The sequence below is a fragment of the Tigriopus californicus genome, chromosome 11 (genome assembly GCF_007210705.1).
Source record: "Tigriopus californicus strain San Diego chromosome 11, Tcal_SD_v2.1, whole genome shotgun sequence".
Lineage (NCBI taxonomy): Eukaryota > Metazoa > Arthropoda > Copepoda > Harpacticoida > Harpacticidae > Tigriopus > Tigriopus californicus.
Window position 1 is genome coordinate 5,784,873 of NC_081450.1, and position 11,201 is coordinate 5,796,073.

The 11,201-nt window shown below is 44.0% G+C and overlaps 1 protein-coding gene across 5 annotated transcripts in view; it reads right to left on the reverse strand.

Moving 5' to 3' along the window:
* LOC131890023 (protein turtle-like) overlaps positions 1-9,355 on the reverse strand; it is a 73,510-nt gene extending 64,155 nt beyond the window's left edge. For 3 of the 5 annotated variants that reach the window (XM_059239289.1, XM_059239290.1, XM_059239288.1), the window contains exon 1: positions 9,004-9,354. The gene's annotated coding sequence lies outside the window, so the exon portion shown is untranslated. Of the gene's footprint in view, positions 1-9,003 lie in introns of all 5 variants that reach the window. The other 2 variants (XM_059239287.1, XM_059239286.1) reach the window with 1 other exon arrangement.
* Positions 9,356-11,201: the final 1,846 nt, after the last annotated feature.

Below are 11,201 nucleotides of genomic sequence, written 5' to 3' on the forward strand. Positions count from 1 at the left end.
CGGCCTTCTAGGTTTGGAGCCCACCACCGCATCTTGGTATCTTGGACAAAGGCTGCGGCGGAGCCACCAGCACCACTTCCTAACCACCAACTTATCTCCTCTCTGCTTGGATGGCTCTTAGCACACACTCGATGTACAATTTAGGACATCCCTCTTGAAAAGAAAACAATCAAGTTCCTTTGGGTTTGCAAATACACTCGGCGCAAGAAAAAGGAGCAACCTCAACTTTGGCTCTCCATCACTTTCCTCTGGATTTCTTCCCTCCATCGAACTTTAAGGAACAAATTAGTTGCAAAAGCGGGGGGAGGGATGTTTCCCACTCCAATTCCACTGTTTCCGCTAAAGCGCTCGTTGGCTGGGTTTCTTTTTCAGAACTACTTCCTTGTTATTGTACTTATACTTGTATGTAGGTACCAGTAGGAGGGACCCTCGATAGCCAAGGCTGTGAGATGGCGAGAGGAGGGGAGAAGTCCATAACCAACACTCCTCTGTTTCTGCAACAGTCCGAACCATGAAGGCAAAGTGCTCCATCTAAATAAGATGGTGCCACTTTGATCTATAGAGTTTTTCGGAACAACGATGCTGAGTCAGTTTCGAGGGAAGGGCAAACAGATAGACCCAAAACGAGTGCAGAGAGAGCAGAGGACCGAGGACGAAGAACAAGGAGGAAGAAGGAGAGAGAACGAAGAAGAAAAAAAAAAGGCCAAGGAAGGCACGCTGAATCCGAGAGCCATCCAACTCCTCCCTTTTTCCCCTCCTTGACGTAGTACTCCATTGACTTGTCTCTCGTCCGACCTTGATTGTTCCAACTGAACGGAGGAAATTGGCCTTTTCTCATCTCAGCAAGATCCGTGAATCTCCAGCTCCAGCTCAGGAGAGGGCCAACAATCGACTGGAGGCAAAAATCAATGCTCATTTTCAAGCGGGCGAGAAACCCCAATTTCCTCCTTGTTATTGTGCGTAGAACTACAGACTTCTGGAACAACTGGAAACTTGCAGCAGAAGGGAAATCAAAGGCTGCCATTTCCATGAGCCATTGGAATGGCCGATCCTTCAGATTGCTTTCTGAAACATAATCAGGAGGATTGACTACCATCAAGAGATTCCATCTTGAACGATTACTTCTCGGAATTCGCTTCATCTCTTGACCTGTTACAATTGGAGACCAAAGAGATCGTTTCATCGAAGTGACCCTTTTAAGAAAGAAAAAGCGTTTGCGATTGCCAAGTCTGGATGACCAGCTTTGGATGGAAAATCAAATTTTCGGAGGATCCTCACCATAAACGAAAGGCAGATCTGTTGTAGCTTATCTGACATGCGTAATTCTTACAGGTCATGCACATTTTCGTTTCGAATGCAAATAAGGCCAACGTAAAGCATGTTGATTTTAAAACACCGATTTGTCTAGAAGATACAATCTGTGAACTGGTGATTCTGAAGATTGTGCTAAAATACTCGGCGTGAAAGCATCGAAATGTACATATTCTCACCTCAAGTTAGACATTAGCAATGATGCCCAAGCTGCGATCGATAGAGGATCAAATTGCCAGCCAGATTGTTCCATACCGGAAATTATCTTCACTCTTATCCCTTCCCAATGGTGGAACAGATCGAGTCCCTCGCCTACTTCCCCACTACTTGCCAGCCACTCACTCACTTACTCACTCACACACTCACTCAGTTAGTCAGTGAGCCTGTGGACCTTGTGCCTCTGGCCACCAAAGGCCAGAATGAGGAGAAGAAGTAAGAGACGACACGAGAACACCAGATGGTCCAATACCAACCTTCGTACGTGGTACGGATGTACGTAGAGCCTGGCACACCCGGGCCTAACATCCTATAGTCACTCCATATAAAAGACGCCAGAGCACCGAAAACGTGCAATGCATGAAAATATGTCTGGCACGGAACCCGCTCCATATTTCCACCTTGGCAGAGGTTTTAGTTACATCCAGGGCCGAAATGGTGGAACCTCGGAAACGAGAAGATGAATGACTACAAACCGACATACTTCGGGCTGTTGGTTCCTATCACCGGGGGAAGTACTAACACATCGCTTCTAAATCATATTTCAAGTTTGCCAACATTGACTCCAATATGTAAGTGTTAGTCAAGTCAATTTTCTCCGAAATATTCACCCTCGTCCCAGCGATCTCATATCTACCCCAAGAGCGTTTTAACCAAAGGCAAAAGTGGACATACTTACAAAAACCGTAGGGCGCATACCCTATGTAGTAGTACACTACTATAGTACGTCTGTACGTTCTTATGCGTACGATTTGTCAATGAGATTACAGGATTAGAGCGGATTGACACTTGGATTACGTTTTTATCAGACTTGCCCAGACCTCTATTTCTTCATTCTGTGCTACTCGTTGCCCTAATGGAAATGATCCATACTATCGACATAACCCCAAACTCATTGGACTTCAGTCCGAAACTAATCAATATAAATGACCATCCTAGGTGAACAAGGCTGCCTTTGTTGCCTTTCTCAGTGAAAGAATTGACCAAAAATACCCAGTCTAATCAGGATGAGGAGGCTTAAATACTTAGAGGGATATTTAGGTTGAAAGCTCGGTAATTGAAGACAATAGGACATGACATGATGCTGTAGTAGTCAGGGTCAAATCCGTCTCCGTTGCACTTGACAACATGATTGGAAATCATTCATGTCCGACCTTCAGGTAATTATCTTGGTTTAGGACCAAATCATTGAGACTGTGAATGCGTCTTGGTACGATCACTCAAAACTCTTCAATTATCCGACATTCGACCTGTCTCTCATCCAGGTCAAACCTTGAGGGGGGCTTAAAACAATAGCTCAATAATAATCGGCCTTTGTTTGTCCTCACTTCTGAATAGATACAATCAATGAAGGTTAGCATCGCTTCAATTCGAGCAACAAAGTCGGATATGGTGGTCAAGGTCAGTGCAATATTGTCAGTAACCATCCTTAAATAACGTATATACAATATGTAGCAATGAAGCAACCCTCCAACACCAGCAATGACTGCTTTTGTACAAGGTTTGGAAGACATCATTTAGATTTGAACCAAGCAAGGAAAACATGGGACGCACTCCAACCAGAACAATCTAAAATCCACGTATACTTTAAAAATGGAAATGAAGAACCATTTATCTTCCAACAAGATGGCATCCATTTGTTTGCCAAAGTTTGGGACGCTCCGTTCGAGCGAAAGTTACCAAGGAAAGCATCGTTGGATTCGGACCATGATCGTGTTTATTCCTTTGTATTGCCTCCTCGTGAACGGTAGTACATACCTGTAAAAGTAGACGAATAAATATAGGTGGCTTACTTCAAAAAGATAAAAACAGCCATTTGGCTGGTTTTCATAACCCTTTTTGGTCAATATCTTCATCGTTGGTCAGGAATTGTGGTCAAATATCTCAGATTTTCTCCTTCCCTTCAAAGTTTTGTTCACCCTTTTTCATATCAGGTCATTCGAGTCCGAAATGCACTCGCAAAAAAGTGGTCCACAAACACAAGTTGCAAGACAAGGACGAAGCATCAAAGTGTCTCCAAAGGATTGGCAAGTTTTCCCCAGTGGGCGAGGACTTTAGTGGATGGACAATGGATTTGGTGGACCGACTTTTTTCGATCCTCTGCGCTCATCTTGAAAACTTCAATCAGAACTCGTCTGACTTGGACTATGAGGAAACACGGAAGAAAAACAGGAGACTCGGAGGAAAGACGAGGACTTTTTCCAATATTGCCTTGGGCTGGATGGATCATGGATCTTCCTGGATCCGTCAAACTCTCTCCACCCATGTGTGTGAGCTATCTAGTGCGGTTATTCGACCGCCGGCCAGTTCATACCACATGGATGACAATCTCATTAGAGGTGACCAGCAGAACGAACTTTCTCCAAACAGGTTGGGCTTGATCTGAGATCCGCATCACTTTTACAACTTTGTTCCATCGCGATCTCTGAGATGAATTGCTAGGAACCTGAGTTCTTAGTTTTAACTGAACGTAGGCCCATCTCTGTCAAGCTTCAAACGTGGATGTTTGTCTAGATGGATCAAATTCACTCTTGATTAGATAGCCGGATTTGACTCTATTGACTTTCGAGAGGTTTGTTTATGAACTCTTCAAGCTTTGATAATTAAAGGTTAGCGGAGAAAGTTAGCGTGATAGGTTATTATTATTTCGTCTCTTTCAATAAAATGTCAACTACTTGTGTTGGACGATATTGATTTGTTAGCGCCTCTGTGAGACAGTTTTCCTGGCACACTTTCGTATCAGCACATATTCTCGCCTTAACGAAGTTGTGTCTTCTAATGCTCTGAATACTTTGGAGGAGGGAAATGTCCCTTTCAAATTCCTTTCTACTGCCAATTATCTAATTGGGAACGTTCCAAGCCTTGTGGAATACTTGATCCCAGGCCACCTTTTCGTCTCTACCTCAAATATCATCTATGTAGTTGTCAAGAATGAGCCCAATTCATGATTGATTTCCGTAGAAACCAATTGCCTCCCCCCTCTTCCCTTTATTTGTTCCTCTTCCGCACGCAGTAAGTCATTTGAAGCCATTGACGTTATTCATCTTCGTTGTTCAATAAAACCGACCAAACTCATTCATGTGGATCACAACTATCGCGACAATCGTCCCCGTTTCCTTTTAATCCAAAATTCTAGGTAAACCCACCACACTAAAAGATAGAATTTAAAGGGGATTTATGGCCTTCTGTTGCTTTTTTTACCCTCAAAAAACGTCCAGTAGGGTTGATGGCTATCAAGAGCAATTATCAAACTCTCCCCCTCGAGTCGACATATTAATTCGACCCAACTCAAGTAGGCTCGTACAACTTCGCAAGTGTTTCTTCCCCTCGACTATTGACAAGTGGCAAATGAGAGCCGATAAATAGCATACAATCACAGAACTCAGCTCGAGTTGGTGGCCACCGGGTGGCCCAAACAGTGAGTGGATTATAATCCCCCACCTCGAGCTCTCAAGTCAAAGGCAGAACCCAAAGTTATGCCTCGACAGCTGGCGTCAACCTTCGGACGGAGAAATGGGTTCGCAATGGCAGAAACCTACCCAAGATAGACAAGAGTCTGGAAGTTGTCGTAAATCATCCTGATATTCTTTCGTGAGTTGGAACAGTCCACCCGAAGGGAACAGAGAGCCGAGTGTCAGCTGATGGAGCGGAGTTTCAGCCTGGGGGTCGAATTGGAGAAACACACGAACCCTCTGAGCACATCCAGTTGGATGTACGTTGAAACTTGCCGAGTTTGCCAGGCAACGAAATTGAAGAAAGGGATTGTCAAAGAGGCGAGCGAGCTCGAGGTGCCTATTTTGGTTCATCGAGAGCCTTCAGAGCATGGTCTACAATTTCGTTGCGTAAAAAGTGAAACTCTCAGGGAGATTACACTCAGGGACAGGATTGGACCTCGGACTGATCAATCAAGGCTGTAAACGTGATCAAAGCTTTGGACACGTAAAACTATATCCGTTTACGTTGAGATGTCTCAATTACAGGAGCTCAGACTACTAAAAAACGAGCCTCTCGCGGATTATTGGTCGATCTAGAGTGGTATCACTTCGAGGAGTTCTTTTTCAAAGCTATCTGAACCTTTAGAAGAACCTACAAGGCTCTGCTCGTTTCCATCTTATTCCATCTACCCTTAAGTCATAAAGGCCGGAGTGAATCAACGAAGGAACGAGGGCCCTTCAAAAAACGACCTTTTTGAAGGCCGACGAAACGAGTCTTCCGACAATATTGAGAGGAAAGACCCATCAACGATGAAGCTAGAGATAATCATCATTTAGCAATGTCGCCTTGTTGGCCTTGGCAAGACCACCCAATCATCATTATCGTCATCATGGGTGTCCATTGGGGATCTCTTCAACCTCCATCTCCCTCCGTTACTTCATGTCGTTACAACACAAAGCCTCAAAAATATATCAGTGCATGAGCTTTCAATTGAAGGGTTCTTTTCTATTTGTCCTAAAATGTTCGTAAATATTATCGAATCTTCTTCGTATAATTGCACACATCTAAAGCATGGAAAATTATTCCATGCATCTCAAACATTGCTCCAGCATTGTCAGCATTCACTCGAATGTCGTTTTTTCGCACTTGCATCTGACAAGCGACCTTTTTATGACTAAGCTCTTTATTCCCCCTAGATATATCGTTCCACGTTTCACATGGTTGTTGCAGTGCACTGAATGCCAAGGCTCCAGCAATGAGATAGGTCAGAACCACATGCCTGGATGAGGGTAACTTATGAGGTACTCGAGGCAATCATCGGTTGCCTGACAAAGAACGAAGGCTGAGGTGAGGCCAAGGCCGGACAGCCCGAACAATTTACCAAGTTTCTTCTACCAACATATTAACATGCAACTTTATTCTCCCCTAACTATTCATTTGCTTAGAGCGAACAATCGAGTCATGAACACGGCCATAAGTACCTGGCCAAGGGCACTGGATGCTGGCAGCATGTTTGCCAGCCTGGTTCGCCCAGTGGACTCATTCAACAATCAACCACGTGTAAAGGATGAAAACGGCACACATTCTTTTGTACCTTGGAACACGCCTCGGTTGGAACGCATTAATTCGGCGGCATTCACTTGCATGTTGGCTGTCCGACTGCTGCTGACTTGGGATTTTTTGTCCGTAAATAATGTTGCTCAATGCAGTATTTCCGACCGCTCCCCGTTCTAGTGGCACACTTGGAACAATGTGGAGGAGGATCCACAGAACCACTTGAAACAACTTCAAGGGTGTTTTTGGTCTGGTAATTCAAGAATCATGGCCTCTTTTTGTTCCTCGTCCCACCATACGGCCAAATAGTGCACCCCGAAGATAAATTCCAATTCTGACAATTTTGTCGCAAAACGACAAACGTAAGAATAACTTGCTTCAAAAACAATGATTGCGCTCCAAAACCAAAGGAAGACAACTGGGACCATAAAAAAGTGATTTGCGTCAGGATAAACAACCGAGAGAACAAAACTTGGTTTGATTGGGACCTCAGTGGTGCGGAAGGCTGGTCTGCTTCTCTCGTATTTCGTAATGCAGATGATCTATGCTGTTTAAGCTTTCAGTCCTTTATCTAGTCTTCCCTCTCCTTAACTATGTTCTAGAATTGCCTCTGGGTCAATTATCACAATGACCATGTTTTCGTCAAATGCGATATAACCTCCAAGGCCGTTTTTGCGTCCTAACCCATGGGCTCAAGTGGCCATTTCCTGTTCCTATCACCTTGGTGACAAGTCCAATTGATTCCATAATCGTGGATCTAGGTAGTCGACACAGTCTTGCCCAATAAATTGAAGACACTAATCATTCCTGATAGAGAATGACAAGTATAATGGTGATAACATCCCCCAACAATAGTACGAATATCATATTGTACCTCTAATGGTAAGGCCCTTCAGGATCTACATTATTCATACATGGTTTTCTCTTTCTCGTCCGTCGTGTGTTCAAGGATCGCTCCACAAATTGGTGCTAAGACGTCCAGAGAGTGACATGAATGACGCGTCGACAATTCCACGCACATCCAAGGCACTTGCTCATTGAAGGGTCCTTATTGAATGAGTACCCTGGATCCTGGCTCAGTTCTGTTCAGCCACCAAGCCAGACCAGACTTGTTTACTGACACATCCAGCGACCAAAACTGAGAAAGAGCCTTCATTGACCCAAGCCAACAACACAGACAAAAAGACAGACGGACGACTTCTCTTCAAGTGGTCTGAAATGTTGACCAGAGATATGGACTCTTTTTGTCTACAGATTCATTACAGATTTAATCGCAGGGTGCCTCTCAAATGAAGCCAGCCTAATAGATGAAGCGTGACGTTGTACACCCAAGAGCATGGGCATTCGCCTTTGTAGCATATCAAGTATTGGGACAAGAATGTGAAAGGAATTTCAATGACCTTTGATTCATCTCCTATGACCAGAGTACCCTATGTTCACTTATGTATGAGTAGGTGGAAAGGCGTCGGTGAAAGCAGAAACAGTACGACCCAGCTGATAAGCTTTGATGCTTACTCCATGATGATCTAATTTAATACGTTCCAGATGGTGATCCACCACAGAGCAAGGAATGCATCACTGGTTTCTCTTGGAAAATGTTTGTAGCATGCCATTGATCAAAATTCATGAGCTCTCTTCCAATCACCATGTGTTTTCCTCTTATCACACACGCTTTGCCATGGCATAACTCATTCATGGAACGATCCATTTGATCTCAAGTGAATCTTCGTTTCACACTCCAACGTTGGTTTTAAACACCCACATATAATACCTACAACACCACGACAGAGCCCTCAATTGAACATCATATTCTCTAGATGACACCATTGGATCACACAGGCACTGATTTGAAAAATGCAAATGGAACTCATCAGTGGCAAAGTTAGTCAACCAGAATGGTCGACAGCCGGAAATGATAGGGATCAAGATCAGGCACTAATTCCAAAAGTCGAGGATAGGCAGTTCAATCATGTGAAATACTGTAAGTCTGCCTGAGAGCTGTTCCCCAGAACTTTTCTGGATCCCTGAGAGCACACATTCTCACATTCATTCGCTCGCTCATCCTTGTCCACATACACACATACACTAGCATTGCCTTGTCAGGAAGTGTTCCATTTGTGTTCTATCTTTCTTGTCCACACTAGACACATTTATGAATGGAGCCACGAATCAAGTACCATTAGTTTGGATTAGTGTAGTGTTTTGAACAAGGTCATCGCAAAGAGCCACGCGTCGCTCTCTACGTACATACAATTTGAGCATTTCTATGGAACCCTAAGATAAGAGAACAAACGCAAACATTAAAGGAAAGGGAATGAAAAAAAGCAAATGATGGTCCAGTCAATCCCTTGCTGAGCGAGAATGTGATCCATAGTCAGAAAGAGCTGACAATCTATTCATCCTTAGGTTCATTATCGAGATATATGGGTCTGAGATTCACGTGAAAGCTTGACCCCTGGTCATGAAGTTTGTACTTCGTGGGCTTACCTTGACGTCCGTTCGGGCATTCCTTGAAAGCACCGGGATTTCACAGTGTTCCACTGATTTCACAATGTTCAAGGACTCAATCACAGAATGCCGGTTTTGCAATAGATTAAAGTTGGTTATTGGGAAATGACTGGAATCACTTGCGTTTCTTTCCTGATTATGAAATGCACAATCAATTAGGCGAACCTAGAATTCCATTTCGATTTGTTTTCCTTCACAATTGAAAATGGGAGGAATAGATGGCCAAAAGTACAGAGCAAATTCCTTGTGTTCCTTTTCACCTCTTTCTCACACTTGCAATGCAATCCAAAAAACTTTGGGATCCCAAAGATGCCAGAAGAAGAGCCGCTCCAAAAGCACTGGTGCGAGTGAGAGAAGGAATAGAAATTGTAGTAGTAGTAGTAGCAATAGAAGTACTAGTAGTAGTACTACTACTACTACTACCAGTAGTAGTAGCCGCGGTAGTAGAAGGAGAAGCGGGGGTGATGNTCGATTTGTTTTCCTTCACAATTGAAAATGGGAGAAGGGCCATTGGAAAGAGGAACAATGAGCGCCGCCGACATGTGCAGCCATTTATTTTCCCTCTCCCCTTCCCTCTCTCTCTCTCTTTCTTTCTCCCTCACTCCTGCTTCCTTCTCTCCCTCTCTTCCTCCCTCTCCCTCTGCAATCCCGTGCATGTCCCTGGCTCCACCGTTGCTGTGGTCCTTGTGTTCCACTCTTATGCTCAGCTGTTGGGTGCCAAGGACTGATTATGGAGCGTGGAAGAGCCGGCCGGTTCCATAAGCCATGGGGACCACAAAGATGGAGTTGGAGCGTCCACCAACCGGCAAAAGAAAACGAAAAGAGTTCTCATGTACCGAGAAACGCCCTCGTCTACTTGAGGGCATCAATGTAGGAGAGAACGAGGCCTCTTTGCCAACGACCGAGTCCGTAGGGACTCTGAGACTCCAAGTTGAAGATCCACCAGAATGTTGCCGTTCTCGCGGCGGAGGAGAATGGTTCTGCAAACCGCCGGGGAAACTCTAGCTTTTACTTCTCTTCCCTCTTTCGACGGCTCTTAATTCAAAGAAGGCTAGAACATGAGAATGGAACAAGAGAGCTCTTTTTTCACGAGCTGCTTTTCCAGGACTCTAGCGAGATACGGCGGCGGTTGTTCGGATTGGACGTACATTCGTTGAGAACGGGACGTGTAGGTTTCCTGGACAGAGGAATCGCCAATAGAATACTTACAGAGTGCCTTAATACATAATTTACAATTTACAATAAACAATTTTAAACGAAATTTGCAAGTGACAAAAAACACTGCCCCATTTCACCATTTTGAAGATACGGTTTTATAAATATTTGAAACATGACCTATCCAATCATGAAAGTCAAGGAAGGAAACGGATGCTACAGACACGGACCCACATGTCACTCTTTTCCACCACTATCTGTCCTTGCAATTCTTGGTCAAAGGAAACCCGACCACCAATAACAAGCAGGAATTGAGAGACAAACTGTACAAAGCATTTCAGGATCACGATCGTCCCTAATTCCAATAAGGGTAATCTTTAAGGCTTCAAGCGAACGATTTGTCGTGCGTCCCACCATCCATCTTCTCGAGAATAGGCTAAATAAAACAAACTCCATAGGATTCAGATCGAGAGGAAAAGATGGTGGCAATTTCTCTTCGGACTCATAGCTGAAAAAAAGACTCGTTTTGACAAAACAGTTCTGGTGTTTTGAGATGCTGTGAGTTGGATCCAAATTTCTACTACTCTGCCTTAAAGACTGCCCTTATTTGAGGCTGGGACGATTTTGATTGTGAAATGATTGGTATTTGATAGGACGTAGATTCCCCCGAAACTTCGACTCGTTATTGCTGGTGACTATTTAATCAAAAGTTCATTAAAAAAAATCCATCTCAGGAATTGGTATCTTCCACATTGTCTTGTTAATTGTTCTTATAGTTAGGAATTTAAGAGAATACAGTTCATGAGGGAAGTGTACCATGATTGCTAAGCGTTCCAATGGCCATGTCCACTGGTTCGAGTTGTCCCTCGTTAATGGGTCCGTACACACGGGAAGTGCAAAAGATGAAGAAGAGTGATACCCACGAACTAATGTAGCACTGTGCTGTACTCTATATAGTAGAAGAGGTTAGGAGTAGCCAAATGAAAAAGCCGTCGGAGAAGCACGATCAGAGAGAGAGCGAA